General features: G+C 46.1%; 1 protein-coding gene across 2 annotated transcripts in view; it reads left to right on the forward strand.

Annotated features, from left to right (window-relative positions):
* The window catches only part of rbfox1 (RNA binding fox-1 homolog 1), a gene marked incomplete at both ends in the record, with an annotated part of 526,479 nt that overhangs the window by 151,150 nt on the left and 347,888 nt on the right, over window positions 1–27,441 (forward strand). The gene's annotated exons all lie outside the window — the stretch shown is intronic.

Consider the following 27,441-nt stretch of genomic DNA (forward strand, 5'->3'; position numbering starts at 1 on the left):
TCCGCTCCAGTTGGAGCCGATCGGCGGCCCGGTTGGTGATATAATTTGTGTCGGAGGCGAGGTCTATGAGGGTTCCCAGGGCATTTCCTGCTTCTGTTTTGACTATCAATGTCATCATTAGTACTGGATGTTCCTCTGGCCCATTCTCCGCGAAGAGACCCCCGCCTTCTGCGCCCGTGCTTAGCGTCATCGAAGCCTTACTGGTGAATGTGTCCTTCGCCCTCCTTTCCTGTTCAGGGTTGAGTCCCAAAGAGTCCAGGAATTCCCGTTGCTTGTCAGAGAACCCTGGCCCTGTCTTCTTCCCCTCACTCCACTTGGGACACAGAAGGTAGTGATGACTCGCCCCTCCTTCATTATGTCCAGTCATTCTGCACAGGTACCGGTTACTACACTCTCCGTCGGCGCCGTGCATGCCCAAACATTTCTGACAGGCTTTGCTTTGCCTTGCTATGGCTCGTTTCTCTGCCAGACTGACACTCTTGAACTTTTGGCAGAAGAATATTTTGCCACCGTGCTGATCGCTTCCACAGATGTCACACTCTTCTCTTCTTTCCGAGTTCCTGCCCGTGACTCTGGTTTCACCTCGATGTTCCTCCTCTTCTTCATCTACCGGTGAGTCTCTCTCCGTGGCCCTCGTGAATGCCCTCTTCTCCCATCTGACTGGCCTCTCCGGTGTTCCCCCAGAGGTCTCCGTGGAGCCTCGGATTCGCGCCATCCCCTCAAGGATTACTTCCTGCCTTTTCAGAAACAGAAGAAGAGCATCAAACCGCTTGTCTGGGGCGACTTGGTTTTTGGGTTTGGTTACAAAGGTAATCCAGCCTTCCTGCACGCGATCTGGCAGTTTGCTCTCGATGGCCTTAATTACAAGTGGGTTCTTCATAGCGCCCACTTCTCCTAAGTCAGTCAGGTCCATGAGGGCTCTTTCCACTGCCTGAATAAGGTCGATTGCTTTCCTCGGCTGGTTTCCTTTTACCGCTGGCATTCTTTCCAATTCCTCAATAATTTGCAGCGCGATGGTTGCCTTGTCTCCAAACCGATTCTCCAAGGCTTTGAATACGTCCTCCGCTGAGCGGTAGCTCGAGAGTTTGAGCTCCTCGAAAACCCTTCGGTCTATGCTCTCGAGGAGGTGGAGTTTCTTCACCTCTGGTGACCCCGATGGGTCTCCCTGCTGCTGCAGGCTTTCCCAATCTTTCCGCCAGCGATGAAAATCTCTCATACACCCGCTGAACACGGGCAGCCTTGTTGGAGGGAGTTTGATCTTGGAGATGGCTCCAGTGCGGTTGCGTCCATATGTGGCGCTCTCCAGCCCTGCCTCCCGGGCTTGTTCCCATGCTTCCCGCTGAGCCTCCAGTAGTTTGGCGCGCTCTTGAGCGGCTATTTCTGCTGCCTTCAACTCAATCACGGCCGCCTTCTGCCTTGCCTCAGCGATCTCTTCTTCGGCCTCCAATTTCACTTTTGCTGTCTCCTTCTCAAACTCGGCCACGCTATCAGCTGACTTCAGTCTTGCCTCAGCGGCTTTCCTTTCCAGCTTGGCAATAGCTTCTTTATTTTCTCTATTTGTCGCTCGATCTTTGGCCTCTTCCTCAGCGGCTTTCCTTTCCAGCTTGGCAATAGCTTCTTTATTTTCTCTATTTGTCGCTCGATCTTTGGCCTCTTCTTCGGCGAGAACGTCGGCCCTTTTCCTCTCATCTTCGGCGAGAGCATCGGCCCTTTTCCTCTCATCTTCGGCGAGAGCGTCGGCCCTTTTCCTCTCATCTTCGGCGAGAGTGTCGGCCCTTTTCCTCTCATCTTCAGCGAGAGCGTCGGTGGCCATTTGCTTTGCTGCGGCGGCCTTGTCGGCCATTTTGTCAGTATTCTCCTTCTCAATTCTTCCAAATTCAGTCACATATTTTTCCCAAAGTTCATCCCTTTTGTCCTCCAGCTCCTCTAGTGACTTTCTCGTGTTGCACGCCTCAACTACAGGGATCCACTCCCCCCAGCTTGATAGCAGACTTCGCGCTTTGATGATGAGGTTCTCTGTGAGTGTGCTTCGTTCTTTACAAACGTCGTGGGTTGCCTCTTCTAGACTGATCCTCTTCGCGCCTTCGTGACTCCGTTCTGCTCGTCTAATTGTGGATGAAAGTTCGATTCCCGCGAACCTCGTCCACATGTTGGCCTTTAAGACGTGACCGACCTGTTCAACCTTCTGAGCTCTCTCCTCAGCGGCATTGGTGATGTCTTGAAGAAGCTGACTGTTACTTGTCTCAGGTTCCTGACTTGCTTTGGCCTGCAAACTTTCCTCATAATTGTCGTCTGCAGAGTTTAGGTCTTTCGCGTTTGACAGGAGCGCTATCCACTCGCGTTTCATGTCATCTTCGCCCATCAATGCCACTGACCTGATGATATGCCGATATCCTCTCTCAAAAGTGACTGCCAACTTTTCCCTTTCGATCTTCAGTGCCTCCATTCTGCCTATGACTCAGAAATAACTTGTGTGTACCTGTTTCGTCTTTCTATCTTATATCTTCAGCCCTCTCTGACTCCCTGAGCTGATTTGCGCTGGTCCCTGCACTTCCTTAACTAGTCTTCGGCAGCGGAACCAGGTTCACCGTGGGGTCATCCCAGGGATACTGCTAAAAATAAAATAATAAAGTGGGAGAGGATTTTCCTCCCCCCGACGACTTAATACCCAGGTACACACAAACCTATTTTAATGCAAACAGTCAATAGAGTCACAGAGAAGAGTGCTGGGTGTGGGTAGCTCTCTGGGTAGCTGCAATTAGCTTGCAATTCCTTTCTTGGTGGGTCTTGTAGGTTAGCCTAGCTGGCTGTGGATTCTTGCAGTTGGGTTAACCAGTTGAAGCTAGCCGTGGATTATTCCACTCCTTGCCTGCCTAGCTAGCTGTAGCTTTGAGTGCTATAAGCTCTACCGCGTGCCTGCTGCGCTATTGCGACAACAGGGCTAATGCTAGCTTAGTTGGCTAATGCTACGGTGTCTAGCAAGTGGCTAGTTAGCTACAGTTGCGGGCGCCACGGCTCCGTTGCCGGCCTAGTTAGCTGTAGCTTTGAGTGCTATAAGCTCTACCGCGTGCCTGCTGCGCTATTGCGACACCAGGGCTAACGCTAGCTTAGTTGGCTAATGCTACGCTGTCTAGCAAGTGGCTAGTTAGCTACAGTTGCGGGCGCCGCGGCTCCGTTGCCGGCTGGCGGCTGCGTCACTAACCTGACCAGACTTTAGCTTGCTCTTATCTCCGGTGAATGGATCCTTGTCCTCCCGGAGCTCCTGTTGCGTCCAACCGTGCTTGTTTTTCTTAGCTAACTGACGGTCCGTCCTCCTGCGGTCATCAGCGGGTGTTTTACAATTATTCAGCTCTCCCTCTAGTTAGCTGAATGGTGAATCTTCTGCTTGCTCCGGCAGTACGGGTGAAATGATGAGACTTGACACAATTCGATTTGATTTCCTTCTTCCTCTATTAAACAGATTGTAAAACTAATAAAACACATTGATCTATTAGTACATGTAATAATTAACAGTGAACGAACTAACAGAAAAGATTTAACAAACTACACAATCATTCCGAGCTCAACTTACCAACTCCCATCTCTCTGTACAACTGATCTCCCGTTTCCCCTGTCACCCAGATCACACTCATTAAGCCCACCCCCATTTCTATCTAAACCAATCACTCTCGTCATGCATACTTTTAACCAATCACAAATTAAACAAATAAAATAACCCCCAAATGAACTACCCTCCCATGGATTAGCCAAACACTTATACCTTTCACGCTACAAATCAGTCAAACAAATAACCCTAACCCTAACCCTCAAATATAAAAGAACAACGCTTCATTATCAGGCCAGTACATGACAGAATAGTTTATTTAATAATTGTTGTTGTTTTTGTTGTTGTTGTTGTTGTTGTTAGTAGTAGTATTAGTATTAGTGTGTGTGTGTGTGTGTGTGTGTGTGTGTGTGTGTGTGTGTGTGTGTGTGTGTGTGTGTGTGAATGTAAATGGTACCCCCCCTCCCCTGAGTGTTCACATCGGTAGAGGACGTGATGAACTCATATAATCCAAACACACCACATCCTCATATGACTCCATGCTGCATCTAACCCTAACCCTATAGGTCTTTGCACACCAATGCGTGCGTTTACGCATGCGTATTTTTTAATCCGTCATCCGAAAAAAACGTTACGCACAGAGACCTTGCACACCGGTCCGTTGCGGAGTCCGTTGCGTTTTTTACGTTGCGTTACTCTCCTCTCCTCTCCTAACCCTTTCGCAATACGCAACATGGAGTCTTCAAGCAGTGAGGATGATTTTGTGCTCCTCTCACTTCTTGAAAATAGGAAAAGGAAAAGGAAGATGTGATATCCTGGTTAGGCTACCTGTAGTACCACCCCACGCCAGTAGGGGAACCCCAGAGGTGTTGGGCTGGAGTTACCTGTTATATAGCCGGGGTCCCAGAGTAAGCTAGGAAGTGCCCGGAGTACCACGTTGTTACCACCTGTTCGACAATAAATGGTTAACTTGAATCCTGGATGGCATTCCCATTATTCATTAGTTAGGGTTACCACAGAAATATTGGATCCACCCCATCCTCAGAACTCGTCGGCAGCAAGGGGAGTTTCACCTGCTAATAAATGCCCAAATGAATGTTATTGTTTAGTGATGCTGCCCAAATGAATGTTATTGTTTAGTGATGCTGCCCAAATGAATGTTATTGTTTAGTGATGCTGCCCAAATGAATGTTATTGTTTAGTGATGCTGCCCAAATGAATGTTATTGTTTAGTGATGCTGCCCGAATGTTATTGTTTAGTGCTGTCGTGGTATTATATTGTGTGAATTATCATCTGTATGTTGTTTTCTTTCACTCGACTAACCGCCGAGATAATACTTGAGACATGTACTTCTGTAAACATTAATCTGTCAGTGTAAGGTCTTTGCACACCAATGCGTGCGTTTTCGCATGCGTATTTTTTAATCCGTCATCCGAAAAAAACGTTACGCACCGAGACCTTGCACACCGGTCCGTTGCGGAGTCCGTTGCGTTTTTTTACGTTGCGAACTTTCGCAATATGCACTCTACATTCTAAATGCTTGATTTAGCAAAAGGTACAAACAACTGAGAACAATATAACTAAAACCAAATGGTAGACCACATAGAATGTATTATCAGTAGAAAAGTACAATAAATCTGTATTTCTTTTAACAAAGCGTGGTGTGCATCTCCTGCAGTGTGATATCTGTAATCATACCATGTGTCGACTCTCCGCTCAGGGTTGCCAGATGGGATTGAGAAATTCCAACCTAACCACAGTCTAAAAACTGCTAAATACTGGAATACCCAGGGAGACGCAGACAGCAGAAGTAGAATAGAATAGAAGAATAGAAAAAGAAACCGCTATAACCATGCTGAATGATGTACCTGTATGATGCACTGGCAGTCTGTGACAGTGTGTGAACCTGGCCGGACCCTGCCCTTCTGCCTGAGTTTGAGTATGATGCTGCCCAAATGAATGTTATTGTTTAGTGCCGTACGCTTCCGTGGTATTATATTGTGTGAATTATCATCTGTATGTTGTTTTTCTTTCACTCGACTAACCGCCAAGATAATACTTGAGACATGTACTTCTGTAAACATTAATCCAACTGTCCTGCATTTCTAATTTGACGATGTGTCCCAGTCTATACATGGCGGAGTGGTCAATAACAACTCTCAAAAGGCTTTTGACGGACGCGAAAAACGCAGAAAATCGAACCTGTTGCGTTTTTTTTTTGGGACGGATGAATATTACGGATTGGTGTGCAAGCGTGGTTGACACAACATGAGTTCTAATTTATTTTTTTAACGGACGTAAAAAACGCATTGGTGTGCAAGGGCCTTAATTTGACGATGTGTCCCAGTCTATATCATGGCGGAGTGGTCAATAACAACTCTCAAAAGGCTTTTGACGGACGCGAAAAACGCAGAAAATCGAACCTGTTGCGTTTTTTTTTTTTGACGGACGAATTATTACGGATTGGTGTGCAAGCATGGTTGACACAACATGAGTTCTAATTTATTTTTTTAACGGACGTAAAAAACGCATTGGTGTGCAAGGGCCTTAACCCAAACCCAAACACACCACATCCACATATGACTCCATGCTGCATCCAGTGGCGGCTGGCCGATAGAGGGCGCTGGGGCGCCGCCCCCACCTTCACTTCCTAGTTGCGATTTGTAAAAGTTTTTTTTTTTAAATAAACATTGTTTATTCACAAAATGCGGCTGATATTCTGTCGGCGCCTATCAGCATTCATTAAAAATCCTCCAATACAATAAACATGTTTATCTGTGTGTGTGTGTGTGTGTGTGTGTGTGAGTGTGTGTAAAACTCACTGTTAAAATACATAGGGGGAGAACGCGGTGCGCTGTCATGCCAAAACCTGCCGCTGCCAAAAGCTGCCGGCCTAACGTGTCACGACCAGCTGGCACGCGCACGCGTCACGACCAGCTGGCACGCGCACGTGTCACGACCAGCTGGCGACTGTGACACGTCAGTCTAGTGTTTTTGAAACCTCCGTTTTGACAGCGATTAGCGAAAAGCTGTAATTTGCCTCTACAAGTGTATGTCATTTTATAAAGTTTTAATATGTTTTCAGGCGAGAAAGTAACCATATATATTCACAAAATGTATCCGGTTTATCAAAATAACCCGTTTATATAAAGAAAGAAACGGAGGTCTGATCAGCAGATCATTTCTCATAAAGTTGCAAACGCAACTTGAGCCCTGGACTAAGCATCCTAATATGTCATTTTATGAAGTTTTAATATGTTTTCAGGCGAGAAAGTAACCATATATATTCACAAAATGTATCCGGTTTATCAAAATAACCCGTTTATATAAAGAAAGAAACGGAGGTCTGATCAGCAGATCATTTCTCATAAAGTTGCAAACGCAACTTGAGCCCTGGACTAAGCATCCTAAAACAATGCACAGCAATTCAACTGAATTAAAAAAAAATGCGCGTTTCGTTCAAGATCCATTAGAGTAGGACATGTACAGTTATGATAAGTACAGTCATATGTAACTTAGTAGTTGATATTGTAATAAAACGTGCCAATGTCAGACGATGAACAAACACACCACGAGTCCACACTGATTCAGAAAACGGAATAAACTTTATATATATATACACAACACTTTGAAAATTCATAGGGGGGAATTCATCAGGGGAATAACGATTGCAAAAGAACTGTACAGGTTACAATCAGGTATATAATAATAGTTAGGGAGTAACATATCATTCACAAATTCAACAATAATAGAACCAGTACATGTTACACAGTCAACTGTTAAGTGGGACAATGACAAGCTGGTCTGTGTCCAGAGGGGAGAGAAGAAGAACAAAGGATGGAAGCATTGGATTGAAGGAGGAGAATTATACTTGGTGAGCTAAACAGCTAAACAACTAGACAACTAGACAACTAGACAGCTAGACAGCTAGACAACTAGACAACTAGACAACTAGACAGCTAGACAACTAGACAGCTAGACACCAAGACACCAAGACAGCTAGACAGCTAGACAGCTAGACAACTAGACAGCTAGACAGCTAGACAACTAGACAACTAGACAGCTAGACAACTAGACAACTAGACAACTAGAGAGCTAGACAACTAGACAGCTAGACACCAAGACACCTAGACAGCTAGACAACTAGACAGCTAGACAGCTAGACAACTAGACAACTAGACAGCTAGACACCAAGACACAAAGACAGCTAGACAGCTAGACAGCTAGACAACTAGACAACTAGACAGCTAGACAGCTAGACAGCTAGACAGCTAAACAGCTAGACAACTAGACAGCTAGTTAGCTAGACACCAAGACAGCTAGACAGCTAGACAGCTAGACAACTAGACAACTAGACAGCTAGACACCAAGACACAAAGACAGCTAGACAGCTAGACAACTAGACAACTAGACAGCTAGACAGCTAGACAGCTAGACAGCTAAACAGCTAGACAACTAGACAGCTAAACACCAAGACAGCTAGACAGCTACACAGCTAAACAACTAGACAGCTAGACAGCTAGACAACTAGACAGCTAGACACCAAGACAGCTAGACAGCTAGACAGCTAGACAACTAGACAGCTAGACAGCTAGACACCAAGACAGCTAAACAACTAGACTCAACCTAGAGACTCAACCTAGAGACTAGTGTTGTGTGTTTGGGTCCAGTGTGTTGTGTTGTGTGTTTGGGTCCAGTGTGTTGTGTTGTGTGTTTGGGTCCAGTGTGTTGTGTTGTGTGTTTGGGTCCAGTGTGTTGTGTTGTGTTGTGTGTAACTATGTATAGTAGATATGTATAGTAGCTGTCTAGTTGTCTAGCTGTCTAGCTGTCTAGTTGTCTAGTTGTCTAGTTGTCTAGTTGTCTAGTTGTCTAGTTGTTTAGCTGTTTAGCTGTTTAGCTGTTTAGCTGTCTAGCTGTCTTGGTGTTTAGCTGTTTAGCTGTCTAGTTGTCTAGTTGTCTAGTTGTTTAGCTGTTTAGCTGTTTAGCTGTTTAGCTGTCTAGCTGTTTAGCTGTCTAGCTGTCTAGCTGTCTTGGTGTTTAGCTGTTTAGCTGTCTAGCTGTCTAGCTGTCTAGCTGTTTAGCTGTCTAGCTGTTTAGCTGTCTAGCTGTCTAGCTGTCTAGCTGTCTTGGTGTTTAGCTGTTTAGCTGTCTAGCTGTCTAGCTGTCTAGCTGTTTAGCTGTCTAGCTGTTTAGCTGTCTAGCTGTCTAGCTGTCTAGCTGTCTTGGTGTTTAGCTGTTTAGCTGTCTAGCTGTCTAGCTGTCTAGCTGTCTAGCTGTTTAGCTGTCTAGCTGTTTAGCTGTCTAGCTGTCTAGCTGTCTAGCTGTCTTGGTGTTTAGCTGTCTAGCTGTCTAGCTGTTTAGCTGTCTAGCTGTCTTGGTGTCTTGGTGTTTAGCTGTCTAGCTGTCTAGCTGTTTAGCTGTCTAGCTGTCTAGCTGTTTAGCTGTCTAGCTGTCTAGCTGTCTAGCTGTCTTGGTGTTTAGCTGTTTAGCTGTCTAGCTGTCTAGCTGTCTAGCTGTCTAGCTGTCTAGCTGTTTAGCTGTCTAGCTGTTTAGCTGTCTAGCTGTCTAGCTGTCTAGCTGTCTTGGTGTCTTGGTGTCTAGCTGTCTTGGTGTTTAGCTGTCTAGTTGTCTAGCTGTCTAGCTGTCTAGCTGTCTAGCTGTCTTGGTGTCTTGGTGTCTAGCTGTCTGGGTGTTTAGCTGTCTAGTTGTCTAGCTGTCTAGCTGTTTAGCTGTCTAGCTGTCTAGCTGTCTAGCTGTCTTGGTGTCTAGCTGTCTAGCTGTCTAGCTGTTTAGCTGTCTAGCTGTCTAGCTGTCTAGTTGTCTAGTTGTCTAGTTGTCTAGCTGTCTAGCTGTCTAGCTGTTTAGCTGTCTAGCTGTCTAGCTGTCTAGCTGTCTAGCTGTCTAGCTGTTTAGCTGTCTAGCTGTCTTGGTGTTTAGCTGTCTAGTTGTCTAGCTGTTTAGCTGTCTAGCTGTCTAGCTGTCTTGGTGTCTAGCTGTCTTGGTGTCTTGGTGTCTAGCTGTCTAGCTGTCTTGGTGTCTAGCTGTCTAGCTGTCTAGTTGTCTAGCTGTCTAGCTGTCTAGTTGTCTAGCTGTCTAGCTGTCTAGCTGTCTAGCTGTCTAGCTGTCTAGCTGTCTAGCTGTCTTGGTGTCTTGGTGTCTAGCTGTCTTGGTGTCTAGCTGTCTAGCTGTCTAGTTGTCTAGTTGTCTAGTTGTCTAGTTGTCTAGCTGTCTAGTTGTCTAGTTGTCTAGTTGTTTAGCTGTTTTAGTTTTTTTGAACTTTTTACTTATTGAGCCTGCACTGTTTTATGTATTTTATTGAATGTTTTCTGTTTCCTGTATTGAATGTTTTCTGCCCTAACTGAGCTGTTTGACAACAAAATTTCCCCATTGGGGACAATAAAGGTTTTCAATCAATCAATCACCAAGTATAATTCTCCTCCTTCAATCCAATGCTTCCATCCTTTGTTCTTCTTCTCTCCCCTCTGGACACAGACCAGCTTGTCATTGTCCCACTTAACAGTTGACTGTGTAACATACGTATGTACTGGTTCTATTATTGTTGAATTTGTGAATGATATGTTACTCCCTAACTATTATTATATACCTGATTGTAACCTGTACAGTTCTTTTGCAAACGTTATTCCCCTGATGAATTCCCCCCTATGAATTTTCAAAGTGTTGTGTATATATATATATATAAAGTTTATTCCGTTTTCTGAATCAGTGTGGACTCGTGGTGTGTTTGTTCATCGTCTGACATTGGCACGTTTTATTACAATATCAACTACTAAGTTACATATGACTGTACTTATCATAACTGTACATGTCCTACTCTAATGGATCTTGAACGAAACGCGCATTTTTTTTTGTTGTTGAATTGCTGTGCATTGTTTTAGGATGCTTAGTCCAGGGCTCAAGTTGCGTTTGCAACTTTATGAGAAATGATCTGCTGATCAGACCTCCGTTTCTTTCTTTATATAAACGGGTTATTTTGATAAACCGGATACATTTTGTGAATATATATGGTTACTTTCTCGCCTGAAAACATATTAAAACTTCATAAAATGACATATTAACACTTGTAGAGGCAAATTACAGCTTTTCGCTAATCGCTGTCAAAACGGAGGTTTCAAAAACACTAGACTGACGCGTCACAGTCGCCAGCTGGTCGTGACACGTGCGCGTGCCAGCTGGTCGTGACGCGTTAGGCCGGCAGCTTTTGGCAGCGGCAGGTTTTGGCATGACAGCGCCGGTCATTGCAAAGTCTATGCCAGGACGAATACTTTTCGCTTACACGTGAGCTGTAGCAGCGCTCCAATTGGCTGTCTCTATTTCTTGGCCAGGGCGCACAAATGTGCGTCCCTGAATCTCCGGTTGTATTGCAGACAATGCATTTTGCTGAGGACTTCCGACTTCCGGTTTTCCGGACTTCGGGCTTCCGGAGTATTTTAAATGAACATTCGTAATGTCTGTCTCTGATGTTCATGGTCAATTAAATCAGCCTATTTTGTGCAACTAATAATGTTCCCGCTAATGGGTTAACCAAGCAGCCTCGCACCTAACGTGCAAGCACCTATCTTCGAACTATTCATAGCAATATGCGCGGGGCAAGGCGGAGGTACGGGTAACACGGCTCATGTTCTGTCATCAAAGGTAAGAGTTGGTTTTCTTTAACTCAGCTGATGCATTACCTTGCTGTTGTTGTTACAGAATGCTCCATCTGACTGTCACACTGTGATTGTACTTGTGTAAACAGTAACACAGACGGGGTGAATTTCATGAATGAAAGTGAAAGTTCTGTCACAAAACGCCGTTATTTGTGTTACAGACATGGTCTGGTTGTGTTACAGACATGGTCTGGTTGTGTTTCTGACATGGTCTGGTTGTGTTTCTGACATGGTCTGGTTGTGTTACAGACATGGTCTGGTTGTGATACAGACATGGTCTGGTTGTGATACAGACATGGTCTGGTTGTGTTACAGACATGGTCTGGTTGTGTTTCTGACATGGTCTGGTTGTGTTACAGACATGGTCTGGTTGTGATACAGACATGGTCTGGTTGTGATACAGACATGGTCTGGTTGTGTTTCTGACATGGTCTGGTTGTGATACAGACATGGTCTGGTTGTGATACAGACATGGTCTGGTTGTGTTTCTGACATGGTCTGGTTGTGATACAGACATGGTCTGGTTGTGTTTCTGACATGGTCTGGTTGTGTTTCTGACATGGTCTGGTTGTGTTTCTGACATGGTCTGGTTGTGTTTCAGACATGGTCTGGTTGTTTTTCTGACATGGTCTGGTTGTGTTACAGACGTGGTCTGGTTGTGATACAGACATGGTCTGGTTGTGTTTCTGACATGGTCTGGTTGTGTTTCTGACATGGTCTGGTTGTGTTTCTGACATGATCTGGTTGTGATACAGACATGGTCTGGTTGTGATACAGACATGGTCTGGTTGTGTTACAGACATGGTCTGGTTGTGTTTCTGACATGGTCTGGTTGTGTTACAGACATGGTCTGGTTGTGTTTCTGACATGGTCTGGTTGTGATACAGACATGGTCTGGTTGTGTTACAGACATGGTCTGGTTGTGTTTCTGACATGGTCTGGTTGTGTTTCTGACATGGTCTGGTTGTGTTTCTGACATGGTCTGGTTGTGTTTCTGACATGGTCTGGTTGTGATACAGACATGGTCTGGTTGTGATACAGACATGGTCTGGTTGTGTTTCTGACATGGTCTGGTTGTGATACAGACATGGTCTGGTTGTGTTTCTGACATGGTCTGGTTGTGTTTCTGACATGGTCTGGTTGTGTTTCTGACATGGTCTGGTTGTGATACAGACATGGTCTGGTTGTGTTACAGACATGGTCTGGTTGTGTTTCTGACATGGTCTGGTTGTGTTACAGACATGGTCTGGTTGTGTTTCTGACATGGTCTGGTTGTGATACAGACATGGTCTGGTTGTGTTACAGACATGGTCTGGTTGTGTTTCTGACATGGTCTGGTTGTGTTTCTGACATGGTCTGGTTGTGTTTCTGACATGGTCTGGTTGTGATACAGACATGGTCTGGTTGTGATACAGACATGGTCTGGTTGTGTTTCTGACATGGTCTGGTTGTGATACAGACATGGTCTGGTTGTGATACAGACATGGTCTGGTTGTGTTTCTGACATGGTCTGGTTGTGTTTCTGACATGGTCTGGTTGTGATACAGACATGGTCTGGTTGTGTTTCTGACATGGTCTGGTTGTGATACAGACATGGTCTGGTTGTGTTTCTGACATGGTCTGGTTGTGTTTCTGACATGGTCTGGTTGTGATACATCATTGAATGTGTTGACCACCATCACTCTCCATCATCATCCATCATGTGTCTATGAAATAGATAGTACTGTACTACTGACTGCAGCATTCATCTCTGCTCATTGATGTAGCCATGTCACACAGACACAGTACACATATTCATCTGCTACCTTTATTAACCTGAGTGTAGCTGTGAGGCCTGTACTAGCCTTGTTGACTAGACTTCCTCCTTGTCTGACACTGGGTATTGGACCGTACCGACGTCCATAGACCGGTCACTCTTCCACCTCAGTGTCTGTAGTTGACAGGGTAACTTCTCCATGGCCCACACGGTTATTTTAAGGGTGAAAGTTGAAATTATACAATGGTTGTAACGCCAGTGCGTGTTTTATGCTCGTGCACAGAAAAAAAAACTTGCACGCGAAAAAAACAATCGCGCGCGCGAAAGGAGACCCCCCCGCCACACTGCTGTGCCCCACCCAAACATTTTGGCACCAGCCGCCACTGGCTGCATCTAACCCTAACCCTAACGCTGCGTGCACACCAGGGACCGTGACCCACCGTTCTGGCGCAACCTGGTGGGATGGGCTTGACGTACGTCAACGTGCGATGGAGACGCAACAACACAAAGGGGGAAGTTTGAACAAAAAAAAAAGAAATTTGTGATAGCAAAGATGGCGGCCGTTAGCATCACAAACACTATGATAACATCCTCCGTAGTATCTAGTCTATCTCAGTCACAGACATGTTCAACAACAACACGTTTTACAACAAGGAAGGGATACAACTAATAAACATGTTAACTCACTATTCACCTTATACAACAACAACAACTACTACTACTACTACTACTACTACTACAAGTGTCTATGACTACTGTTCATGTTAAATCCGTGTGGAGCTAATGCTATCGCGTCTCCACAGGCTAAAGTACAACTACACTAATATCCTTAACTTATGTCCTAATCACACTACTGTCATACAAGTCGTACCTTCTCCTTGACATGGACATAAACACCTGCTACCTTCTTTGAAAGAAATCGCGATTCAGTGAAAACTAGTACACACAATCAACTAGCACATGATAGCACAACAATAGCATAGCATTCGCGAACACAGTCAGTCAATGCACCTAGCACAACAACTAGCGCCGTAGCTAAAGGCTACTATCATGTACTATACTACTAAACCAACGCATCATTTCTACTTAAGCTCCGTGCACACCGCGGACCGTGACCCACCGTTCTAACGCAACCTGGTGGGATGGGCTTGAAGTACGTCAACGTGCGATGCAGACGCAACAACACAGCGGTAATATATGTCCGGAGGAGATAGCAAAGATGGCGCCGATAGCATAACAATAGCATAGCATTCGCGGACACAGTCAGTATGTTAACATCAGATATATAAACGGGTTATTTTGATAAACTGGACACATTTTGTGAATATATATGGTTACTTTCTCGCCTGAAAACATATAAAAACTTCATAAAATGACATATTAACACTTGTAGAGCCAAATTAAAGACTTTCGTCAATGGCGGATTTTACATCTAGGCGAAAGCTCTGGTCAAGAAACTACTTCCGGTTTACTTCCGGTTGTTTTGACGGATCCAACGCAACGCAAAAGCTGAAATATTTTGACTGATTACCGCACCCTGCCGGACAAGAAACGCAATGCAGAGCAACGCAACGGATCAACGCAACTGCCCCATTGAGATGAATGACTTCCGTGCAACGCAATGACCTGGTGTGCACGCAGCTTGACACAGTAATATGACATGATCACACTAGTCTAGTCGTGTTTAAGCCCAGGAGGATGATAAAGATGATGATAGATGATAGATGAGGATCTTCTTCTCCTGGGTTGATGACCGGAGGAGATAGCAAAGATGGCAGCCGTTAGCATCACAAACACTATGCTAACAACACTATGATAACATCCTCCGTAGTATCTAGGATAAACGGGTTATTTTGATAAACTGGACACATTTTGTGAATATATATGGTTACTTTCTCGCCTGAAAACATATAACAACTTCATAAAATGACATATTAACACTTGTAGAGCCAAATTACAGATTGTAGCCAATGGCGGCCAAAATTGAGGATTTTACATCTGAGGCGAAAGCTCTGGGCAAGAAACTACTTCCGGTTTACTTCCGGTTGTTTTAACGGATCCAACGCAACGCAAAAGCTGAAATGTTTTGACTGATTAGCGCACCCTGACGGCAGGGGAGGCTGGTTCATTAGGGGCAATTGGACAATGCCCCACCAAAGGGAGAAGAGAGAGATTTTTTTTCTATGACTTCTAGACAGTGTTGCTTCTGAATATCATAGTCCAATCAGCTAGTGTTCTGTGGAGTATATCATAGTCCAATCAGCTAGTGTTCTGTGGAGTATGTTCCAATCAGCTTCAAGTCCCGCCCCTTTCAGTGCAACTTTCACTCTACTCGAAATTGCACTAGGCTGTTCTCGTAGACTTGCATGTAAAATCTATTTTGGTAACTTCAGGCCATTCGGTCATTTGTCTATGGGGTTTTGGGACATGCACAAAGAATCGTACGTGCTTACGTCATGTCATACGGCCGGCGTAGCTTTAGAGCTAGCCAATTAACCTACATTTCAGATCACGTTCGTTCACCTGCTTCACCATGGCTATGGCGGCTAGTAATGTTCTGAACAACTCGGTTGAATCTTTAAAAGAAACACCGTTCAGCCGTCGTAGCAACCAGGAGAAATTAACAGTAAAGGAATTAGGACCACCCAGACCAAATTTAATTATAAAGCAAGTTTATACAAAGGCAGGGAAAATTGGAAAATCGTATAACCGAGGATTAATTATCAGCGACCGTCTCCGCGACCGTCTCCGCTGCCGTCTCCGCTGCCGTGCGACCAACACGCAGGGGGAATATGGAACTATACAGCAAATCACACAGCAAACCACTACCGGACTTTGTAAACAAATTGAACAAATGGATTAGAAGGAGGCATCTTTTGTTCCCAACTTGATGATATTGCAACTGGACCTATTACCGAAGTCAAACTTGTGTAAGTAAGTGAATCATCTGTCCTTCAGTCATGATAGGAAAACCAAATCGATGCTGGGAGAAGGAATGGCAGACTGTATTCTGATTGTATCTTCTATGCTCTTTGTATGTTTCTATGCTCTTTGTATGTTTCTATGCTCTTTGTATGTGTCTTGGTGTAGGAGAAACGTAGGACCACGTTGGAAACAAGTGTTTCGGTACACGTTGACGTGTAGAAACTGTAGAGAGAAAATTGTAGAAATTGTAGAGAAAACTGGGGGGGTAGAGGTGATGAAGAGGTCTGTACAGGGGGGGTAGAGGTGATGAAGAGGTCTGTACAGGGGGGTAGAGGTGATGAAGAGGTCTGTACAGGGGGGGTAGAGGGGATGGAGAGGTCTGTACAGGGGGGTAGAGGGGATGAAGAGGTCTGTACAGGGGGGTAGAGGGGATGAAGAGGTCTGTACAGGGGGGGTAGAGGGGATGAAGAGGTCTGTACAGGGGGGTAGAGGGGATGAAGAGGTATGTACAGGGGATGAAGAGGTCTGTACAGAGGGGTAGAGGGGATGAAGAGGTCTGTACAGAGGGGTAGAGGGGATGAAGAGGTCTGTACAGGGGGGTAGAGGGGATGAAGAGGTCTGTACAGGGGGGTAGAGGGTATAGAGGTCTGTACAGGGGGGTAGAGGGTATGAAGAGGTCTGTACAGGGGGGTAGAGGGGATGAAGAGGTCTGTACAGGGGGGTAGAGGGGATGAAGAGGTCTGTACAGGGGGGTAGAGGGAATGAAGAGGTCTGTAGAGGAGGGTAGAGGGGATGGAGAGGTCTGTAGAGGAGGGTAGAGGGGATGGAGAGGTCTGTACAGGGGGGGTAGAGGGGATGAAGAGGTCTGTACAGGGGGTAGAGGGGATGGAGAGGTCTGTACAGGGGGTAGAGGGGATGGAGAGGTCTGTACAGGGGGGTAGAGGGGATGAAGAGGTCTGTAGAGGTGGGTAGAGGGGATGGAGAGGTCTGTAGAGGTGGGTGGAGGGGATGAAGAGGTCTGTAGAGGTGGGTAGAGGGGATGAAGAGGTCTGTACAGGGGGGTAGAGGGGATGAAGAGGTCTGTACAGGGGGGTAGAGGGGATGGCGAGGTCTGTACAGGGGGGTAGAGCTATTCTCATGCTAAAATTGACTGTAAATCCAGATTTTAAAGTTGATATTCTTCCCCGTGGAGCATGCCCCCATAACCTGTGCCCCACCCAAACATTTTAGCACCAGCCGCCACTGCCTGACGGTCAAGAAACGCAATGCAGAGCAAGGCAACTGATCTATGCAACTGCCCCATTGAGATGAATGACTTCCGGTGCAACGCAATGGCCTGGTGTGCACGCAGCTTAACCCAAACACACCACATCCATATGACTCCATGCTGCATCCAGGGGAGATTAATACATGAGGATAACATGTTGACATTGACAGCAAGCGTCTGCCCTTCAGTTGGGAGAGAGAGTGAGAGAGTGAGGGAGGGAGTGAGGGAGGGATGGAGGAGAGGGAGGGAGGAGAGGGGGGAGGGAGGGAGGGAGGGAGAGGGAGGGAGGGAGGAGGGAGGGAGTGAGGGAGGGAGGGAGTGAGGGAGGGAGGGATGGAGGAGAGGGAGGGAGGGAGAAAGGGTGATAGAGAGGGAGAGAGAGTGAGGGAGGGAGAAAGGGTGATAGGGAGGGAGGGATGGAGGAGAGGGAGGGAGGGAGGGAGGAGAGGGAGGGAGGGAGGAGAGGGGGGGAGAGAGGGAGGGAGGAGAGGGAAGGAGGAAAGGGAGGGAGGGAGGAGAGAGGGAGGGAGGAAAGGTGGGGAGGGAGGGAGGGAGGAGAGGGAGGGAGGGTGATAGAGAGAGTGAGGGAGGGAGGGAGGGAGGAGGGAGGGAGGGTGATAGAGAGAGTGAGGGAGTGAGGGAGTGGGGGAGGGAGGAGGGAGGGGGGAGAGGGGGGAGGGTGATAGAGAGAGGGAGGGAGGGAGGGACAGAGGGAGGGAGGGAGGGAGAAAGGGTGATAGAGAGGGAGAGAGAGGGAGGGAGTGAGGGAGGGAGAAAGGGTGATAGAGAGGGAGAGAGAGTGTGTGTGGTTAAGGAGTGTATCATTTCCAAATCACATTAAGGGCTAAGAGTGTTTTGTTTCTTTCCATCTCTGTAATGGAGGGGTTTCTGTGTGTGTGTGTGTGTGTGTGTGTGTGTGTGTGTGTGTGTGTGTGTGTGTGTGTGTGTGTGTGTGTGTGTGTGTGTGTGTGTGTGTGTGTGTGTGTGTGTGTGTGCGTGCGTGGCCAATTAACAAGTGGCCAACTAGTGGTCATTGTGTGTAAATAGCAGCTTGAGCATTGTAAAGAGGGGGTTGTAGTGGCTTCAAACAATTAGTAACCACTGTCCAGGCAAGGCAGGGGGGTTTTGACGCACATCCAAATATTCAAACCAACAAAATCGTAATACAGTCCAGGTAGAATTGCAACAAAAATATGGATTCATTATCCTTTAAATATAAACATAAATTCACGGCTCCAATAACATCCAATAGAAAATAGAAAAAGAACAAAATATAATTCCAATGCAGTGTCACTCTCTATAGTGTCTTTCCTTACATTCTCCTTGAGTTTGTCAGACTCTCCTTGTGTGAGTTGTGTGTGATTTCCTTCAGTTGTGTGTGTGTCTCCTTGTGTGTGTCTCTCCTTGTGTGTGTCTCCTTGTGTGGTCCAAAAACTGTACCCTTCCCCAGGCCTGCCAAGACTTCCTGCCTGCTAGCCTCACTTCCTGCTATTTAAACAGTTTCCCTGAGGGGGGGCATCAACATATTCTAATAGTTCAGCAATCATTCATATTTCATTCAATCATCATGATCATTGCTCAATAGCATTCAATAATATTAATTTGGCTCCTCGGCTCTTTTAGTAGGTAAAAAGGCACGGCTGTTCTAGTGTTGACGGTCCCTCCTGAAGACCTCCATCTCTTCAGGCTACACCTTAACTGTCCCTCCTAAAGACCTCCATCTCTTCAGGCTACATCTTAACTGTCCCTCCTGAAGACCTCCATGTCTTCAGGCTACACCTTAACTGTCCCTCCTAAAGATCTCCATCTCTTCAGGCTACATCTTAACTGTCCCTCCTAAAGACCTCCATCTCTTCAGACTACACCTTAACTGTCCCTCCTGAAGACCTCCATCTCTTCACCTTCACCTTAACTGTCCCTCCCGAAGACCTCCATCTCTTCACCTTCACCTTAACTGTCCCTCCTGAAGACCTCCCCATAGTTACGTTTTTCTACTATATATTAACAAAAAAACAATTCTTCCTTCTTCTAGCATTAGGACAGACCCTAATGACCGGGTCAGAGATTACTTTTATTGCGATGGCTGATGGATAGATTATTCATTTAACTAGGCACATTTATTTTGGTTGTAGGTCACTTTGGATTAAGGCGTCTGCTAAATGCCAAAAAATGTAAACGTAAATGTCAGTTGAACTAAACTCACGAGGCGTTTCTAAGACTGTACCCTTCCCCAGGCCTGCCAAGACTTCCTGCCTGCTAGCCTAACTTCCTGCTATTTAAACAGTTTCCCTGACACAGGTCAGACCAATGGGCCCGAGGGGGGGCATCAACATATTCTAATAGTTCAGCAATCATTCATATTTCATTCAATCATCATGATCATTGCTCAATAGCATTCAATAATATTAATTTGGCTCCTCGGCTCTTTTAGTAGGTAAAAAGGCACGGCTGTTCTAGTGTTGACTGTCCCTCCTGAAGACCTCCATCTCTTCAGGCTACACCTTAACTGTCCCTCCTAAAGACCTCCATCTCTTCAGGCTACATCTTAACTGTCCCTCCTGAAGACCTCCATGTCTTCAGGCTACACCTTAACTGTCCCTCCTAAAGATCTCCATCTCTTCAGGCTACACCTTAACTGTCCCTCCTGAAGACCTCCATCTCTTCAGGCTACACCTTAACTGTCCCTCCTGAAGACCTCCATCTCTTCAGGCTACACCTCAACTGTCCCTCCTGAAGACCTCCATCTCTTCAGGCTACATCTTAACTGTCCCACCTGAAGACCTCCATCTCTTCAGGCTACACCTTAACTGTCCCTCCTGAAGACCTCCATCTCTTCAGGCTACATCTTAACTGTCCCTCCTAAAGACCTCCATCTCTTCAGACTACACCTTAACTGTCCCTCCTGAAGACCTCCATCTCTTCAGGCTACATCTTAACTGTCCCTCCTGAAGACCTCCATCTCTTCAGGCTACACCTTAACTGTCCCTCCTGAAGACCTCCATCTCTTCAGGCTACATCTTAACTGTCCCTCCTAAAGACCTCCATCTCGTCAGACTACACCTTAACTGTCCCTCCTGAAGACCTCCATCTCTTCACCTTCACCTTAACTGTCCCTCCCGAAGACCTCCATCTCTTCACCTTCACCTTAACTGTCCCTCCTGAAGACCTCCCCATAGTTAAGTTTTTCTACTATATATAAACAAAAAAACAATTCTTCCTTCTTCTAGCATTAGGACAGACCCTAATGACCGGGTCAGAGATTACTTTTATTGCGATGGCTGATGGATAGATTATTCATTTAACTAGGCACATTTATTTTGGTTGTAGGTCACTTTGGATTAAGGCGTCTGCTAAATGCCAAAAAATGTAAACGTAAATGTCAGTTGAACTAAACTCACAAGGCGTTTCTAAGTTAAGTCCTTCAACAATCAATGGCTACATGTTATCAACTGATAAGTGATTGACTTCACCATGCCATGTTTTTACCACAAGGGAGCTGAAGAGAGGACGCCATTTTAGACTATTGGGAAAGAGCAGCGGATGTAAGAAAGAAATGCAATAAGACAACAGCTCCAGAAGATGTTGCCAAAGTGCCTTGTAAGGAGAGAGAGAGAGAGAGAGAGAGAGAGAGAGAGAGAGAAGGAGAGAGAGAGAGGGTGAGAGACAGAGAGAGAGAGAGACAGAGAGAGAGAAGGAGAGAGGTAGAGAGACAGAGAGAGAGAAGGAGAGAGGGAGAGAGACAGAGAGAGAAACCAGCTACACTCTATAGAGGAATCCATAAAAACAAACAAATTCTGGGAAAAATGGAACACTCTAAATAAACAAAAACATGCAGATCTGCCCATCCAATATGGAGATATATGGGTAAATCACTTCTCCAATCTCTTTGGTCCAATAGAGAAAAATAAACAGCAAAGACACATACAAGATAAACTACAAAGTTTAGAGTCAGCCATAAAAGACTACCAGAACCCGCTAGACTCTCCAATTACACTAAAGGAAGTACAGGACAAAATAAATTCACTCGAAACCAAGGCCTGTGGTGTCGATGGCATCCTAAATGAAATGCTAAAATTCACAGACGTCAAATTCCAATTGGCTATATTAAAACTCTTCAACATTGTCCTTAGCTCTGGGATCTTCCCCAATATTTGGAACCAAGGATTGATAACGCCGCTCCACAAAAGTGGAGATAAATCTGATCCAAATAACTACTGTGGGATCTGTGTCAACAGCAACCTTGGGAAAATCCTCTGTATGATCATCAACCACAGACGCCTACATTACCTCACTGTAAACAATGTCCTAAGCAAATCCCAAATTGGCTTTTTACCAAAGTATCGTACAACAGACCATATATTCACCCTCAGCACCCTAATTGACAACCAAATAAACAAAAACAAAAGCAAACTATTCGCCTGTTTCGTAGATTTCTAAAAAGCCTTTGATTCAATTTGGCACAAGGGTCTGCTATTCACACTGTTGGAAAATGGTGTTGGAGGAAAAACCTACGACATCATAAAGTCAATGTACACTAACAACAAGTGTGCTGTTAAGATTGGCAAAAACCACACAGACTTCTTTTCCCAAAGCCGGGGGGTTAGACAGGGATGCAGCTTGAGTCCAACCCTCTTCAACATCTATATTAACAGTTTGGCAAAAACATTAGAGCAGTCTCCAGCACCTGGCATCCCCCTAGTAGACACAGAAGTCAAATGTCTACTGTTTGCTGATGACCTGGTGCTGCTGTCCCCAACCAAAGAAGGGCTACAACAGCACCTTGACCTTCTATACCAATTCTCCCAGACCTGGGCCTTAACAGTGAATCTCACTAAGACAAAAATTATGATTTTCCAAAAAAGATCCAGCCTCCAGCACCACAAATTCAAATTCTTCCTAGATACAATTACCCTAGAACATACAAATAATTATACCTACCTCGGCCTAAACATCAGCACCACAGGTAGCTTCAACAAAGCTGTGAACTACCTGAGAGATAAGGCAAGGAGGGCTTTTTACGCCATCAAAAGGAACATCAAGTTAGACATCGCTATTCAAATCTGGCTCAAATGATTGGATTCCGTTATAGAAACCATTTCCCTCTATGGTTGCGAGGTCTGGGGTTCACCTGCCAACCAAGATTTTACAAAATGGGACAAACACCAAATCGAGACTCTGCATGCAGAGTTCTGCAAATCCATTCTTCGTATTCAACGCAAAACACCAAATAACGCATGCAGAGCAGAATTAGGACGATACCCACTAATTATAAAAGTTCATGTCTGCGCATGTTCATGCCTGCACGAGTCTGTGTGTGTGCATGCGTGTCTGCTTGTCGGTGTGTGTGTGTGTGTGTGTGTGTGTGTCCTTTGGCAGCGGTCCGGGGGTCTTCCCCAGTGCTTGGCAGATAATGGAGAGTGCAGCAGAGAGTTCTGGGCCTCTGGGCTTGCCGTAGCGTTACTTGGGGAGCGTGTAATGTAAGCTTTCATCTCATGCCTTTGATATCTGCCCTGCCTGGCAATCAGAAAGACTAGCAAAAGAGAGGAGAGGAGAGGAGAGGAGAGGAGAGGAGAGGAGGAGAGAGGACAGGAGGGGAGAGGAGAGGAGAGGAGAGGAGAGGAGAGGAGAGGGAGGAGAGGACAGGAGGAGAGAGGAGAGGACAGGAGGGGAGAGGAGAGGAGAGGATTGTTTTTTTGTATCTCATACGGTATCAATGTTCATACCAATAAATACAAAAAGATGAGAGGAGAGAGGAGAGAGGGATGGATAGAGGAGAAAGGATGAGAGGAGAGAGGAGAGAGGATGAGAGGAGAAAGGATGAGAGGAGAGAGGAGAGAGGAGAGAGGAGAGAGGAGAGAGGAGAGAGGAGTGGAGAAGAGAGGAGCACTGATGAGATTCAATTCTCCTCTAAAAAAAAAAAGCCCTTTCATAGAATTCTTGCTGGATTTGTGAAAATACTGCAAAGCAGCATGGGATATATTCACCTCAGTACAAAGCTGCCCCATGATAACAGGAGAAAGACACACACACACACACACACACACACACACACATACGCACGCATACATTGCACGCACTTACTCACGCACACATACAAACACACACACACACACACACACACACACACACACACACTATAATCATTATTTAATTATTTAGTCATTTAAAGGCAATAATAAAAAGATGGGTTTTTAGTCTTGACTTGAACATATTTGCTGAGGTTGCATCTCTTTTTTTTTTTTTTATCCCTTTTTCACCCAATTTAGTATCCAATTATACCCAACCTAGTGTCCAATTATCCCCTGTCGCCTATTGCGTAGGATCGGCCGCACGCGCACCCCGTGGCCGGCAGCCCAGATGAGAGAGCCGATAGACTAGCTACCGGCCCCTCGAGCCCAACACTGTTATTCCGTGAGGTTGCATCTCTAATGTAAACTGGCAGTGCATTCCACAATCTGGGTGCATGAAATTTAAATGCAGCCTCACCAAATCTCAAGCAGAAGGATCTTGAAATCTATTCTGAACTTAATAAGAAGCCAGTGTAGAATAGGAATTCCTATTTTATAGACTCTACACTGCCTTCCTATTAAGTGAGCTAGCACTTCTGCTTGTTTTGGTTAAAACTCTCACTGCTGCATTTTTGACTAATTGCAGCTGGCCAATAGCTTTCTGAGAGAAGACCAGAAAGGAGACTTAAAAGGAGAGGAGAGCTTAAGTCAGAATCTATAATCACACCTAGATTCTTAGCTTCATGTTTGCAGTTTGAAAGCAAGGTTCCCATCGTATTCAACAATTTGTCTTTTTGTGGTTTGGTCCAATGACAAGAATCTCAGTTTTTCCTGATTTAGTTGTAGAAAATTGTTGGACATCCAAAGTTTTATATCTCGGAGACAATTCTCCAGCGAGCTGAGTGCATGTGAATTATCAGGCAATACTGTTATGTACAGCTGAGTATCATCAGTATAACTATGAAAATGTACACCATGTTTTCTAATGATTTCACCTAATGGGATCATGTACAGGGAGAAGAGCAAGGGACCAAGAATAGACCCCTGAGGGACCCCACATGTGATGTTAACCTTATCAGAAACAGAGTCTCCCAGGACAACAGAGAAATGCCTACCAGCTAGATAAGATTTAAACCACTCTAATACAAGTCCTGAGAGACCGACACAGTTTTCTAAACAATGTATTAGTGTGATCTACTGTATCAAAAGCAGCACTCAAATCTAGGGACAAGAACTGATACACCACCAGCATCTATAAGTCTGAGATGGTTTACAACCTTTACTAATGCAGTCTCAGTACTGTGGTTAGAACGAAAGAAGAAAATCAGTAAGTTGTCAGAAAATTACTTTCTCAAAGATTTTACATAGAATTGGAAGGTTAGATTGACATTTCCGAGAACAGAATGGGAAAGAGTGTGTGGGAAAGAGTGTGTGGGAAAGAGTGTTCAAAAAACACTTTTGAAGAACCATGTTGGGATTGGATCAAGTGAGCATGTTGAGGATTTCATTTGTGAAACAACTGTTTTTAAAGTATGTGGCTCAATGATGAGGTCAAATGAATCCATGACAGCAATAGACATAACTTAATTCATCTGGGAGTAACAACTGTCACTATATATACTTGCTAATCCACCTCCTTTCTTGTTTTGTCTAATAAGATGGTGGCAGGGCTAGGCTGGACTCAGCCTCTCTCATGGCCAAGCACAGAGAACGGGTTGTCTCCTCAACCTGTCTCACAGCAAAGTTATTATTTGTTTTAGTTGGTCTGTGATCAGGCTGCTGGGCTGGCTGAGACTGGCTCTTGTTTCTGTTGTAAAAGACAATAAGTTACTCTCTAGCTGAGTGAGGCTGTCTCTCAGGTCATCAACCTCCAGAGTGTTGAAGTCAGGGGAGAGACATTCAGCAGACAGGGTGGAGGGAGGGAGGATGGAGGGAGGAGACAGGGTGGAGACAGGGTGGAGGGAGGTTGGAGGGAGGGAGGGTGGAGGGAGGTTGGAGGGAGGGAGGAGGGAGGGTGGAGGGAGGGAGGAGGGAGGGTGGAGGGAGGGTGGAGGGAGGGTGGAGGGAGGGTGGAGGGAGGGAGGAGGGAGGGTGGAGGGAGGGAGGAGGGAGAGTGGAGGGAGGGTGGAGGGAGAGTGGAGGGAGGGTGGAGGGAGGGAGGCGGGAGGGTGGAGGGAGGAGGGAGAGTGGAGGGAGGGTGGAGGGAGGGAGGAGGGAGGGTGGAGGGAGGGTGGAGGGAGGGTGGAGGGAGGGAGGAGACAGGGTGGAGGGAGGGTGGAGGGAGGAGGGAGGGAGGAGGGAGGGAGGAGACAGGGTGGAGGGAGGGTGGAGGGAGGGAGGAGACAGGGTGGAGACAGGGTGGAGGGAGGGAGGAGACAGGGTGGAGGGAGGGTGGAGGGAGGGTGGAGGGAGGGAGGAGGGAGGGAGGAGGGAGGTTTAGGCTCATGGTGGGTCTCTATCCCTGGTTCTGACTTGAAGCTCTCAGCTGTCAGGCAGCTCTCTGGGCCTTGTATCAACACCGTGCCATTATGGTAGATGTTGATGGAGAATTTCCTCTCATCATGCAAGTCAGTGATGATTTGTCTTCCACGGCTGACACCCCTCAGTCTTATCAATTTGAAAGCAGCACAAAAGTCAGTGTGTCAGGCGGTAGGGTAGAGGGTGTAAAACATAAAATTACACCTCACCCTTCTCGCCTCTGGTTCACTATAGTAGTCAGAGAAAAGACTCTCTGGGTGCTCTCCATTATAACATCAGAAACCTCAGCTATGCCTTTTTTGAACAAGCTAATGCTAGCACTTAGCTCTTTAGCTTTCCTTGGCTCAAATTTGTATCAAGCTTTTAGGAAAGTTCTTGGTTATTTTCAAAGGGCATCTCAGAATTAGCCTCTGTACTTAGTTGACCACCGAGTCCTAGATTTCAAGGTAGAAAACTGCAAAAAACTTGCAATGAATGAATGAATGGTCTTTATTGTCATTGCTACAGTACAGGTACCAAACAACGAAATTTAGGAGGTGTGGCTCCCCTGGTGTTAGGAAAGGAAAAAAAAAAAAAAACTTCACAAAGAAGGGAAGGAGCTGTTTTACATAAATAAAGGCTATGTACACTATCCACTATACTATACTGTACAGATAGACGACTAGGGTTGTCATATTGCACAATAGTGTTATTTCACATTTATTTAAAGTGTCGCAGTTTGCAGGCTTGAAATGTACATGTTTGTGCCTCAGCACTAGACCTGATTTTTTCAGTCCAGCAGCTGCCATCAATCCGTCCAGACTGTCCAGGGCCCAGAACCTAGGTCTTTGCTGTGTTCAGGGCCTGGACGGCCCTGTGGTAGAAGCTGTTCTTAAGTCTGTTTGTCCTTGCGGCCAAGGTCCTGAACCGCCTTTTCGAGGGCAGCCTGGTAAAGTGTTCGTACCCAGGGTGGGTCGGGTCCCTGGAGATCTTGGAGGCCTTCCTGAGACAGCGTGTGTTGTACAGCTCTTCCAGAGAGGGGAGGGGGGCGCCGGTGATCTTCTGTGCTGTTCTCACGACTCTCTGTAGCGCATTTCTCTCCGCTGTTGTGCAGCTGGAGAACCAGTTGCAGATGCCGTAGGTGAGGATGCTCTCCACTGCGCCGCGGTAGAAGGTCACCAGTATCTCCTGCTTGCTGTGTTCCTTCCTGAGGACTCTCAGGGTGTATAGCCGCTGTTGTGCCTTCTTGATGGTGGCTTTTGTGTTGTCCTTCCAGGTCAGGTCATCCCGCATGTGCATCCCCAGGAATCGGAGGGTTGAGACTCTCTCCACGCTCTCTCCGTCGATGAGCAGGGGCTGGATCTCTGACTTTTTCCTCCTGAAGTCTACGATGATTTCCTGGGTCTTTGACTTGTTCAGCAGCAGGTTGTTAACCTTGCACAGCTTGCTCAGTTGCTCTACCTCATCCCTGTACGCCGCCTCGTCCCCCCCCCGAGATGCATCCCACCACGGTGGTGTCGTCTGCAAACTTTACGATGGAGTTGCTGGGGTGGACGGGGGTGAAGTCGTAGGTGTAGAGGTTGTAGAGGATGGGGCTTAGCACGCAGCCCTGGGGGGACCCAGTGCTGAGTCTGAGGGCTGTGGAGGTGTGGGGGCCCACCCGCACCCTCTGGGGGCGGTCGGTCAGGAAGTCCTTGATCCATGCACATATAGAGTGTGATAGACCCAGGTCTAGTAGTTTGGTCACTAGCCTGTCTGGAAGGATGGTGTTGAAGGCGGAGCTGAAGTCCACAAAGAGCAGTCTCGCGTAGCTGTT

This window comes from Nansenia antarctica (genome assembly GCF_963989245.1).
Source record: "Nansenia antarctica genome assembly, chromosome: 2".
In the NCBI taxonomy this organism is placed as follows: domain Eukaryota; kingdom Metazoa; phylum Chordata; class Actinopteri; order Argentiniformes; family Microstomatidae; genus Nansenia; species Nansenia antarctica.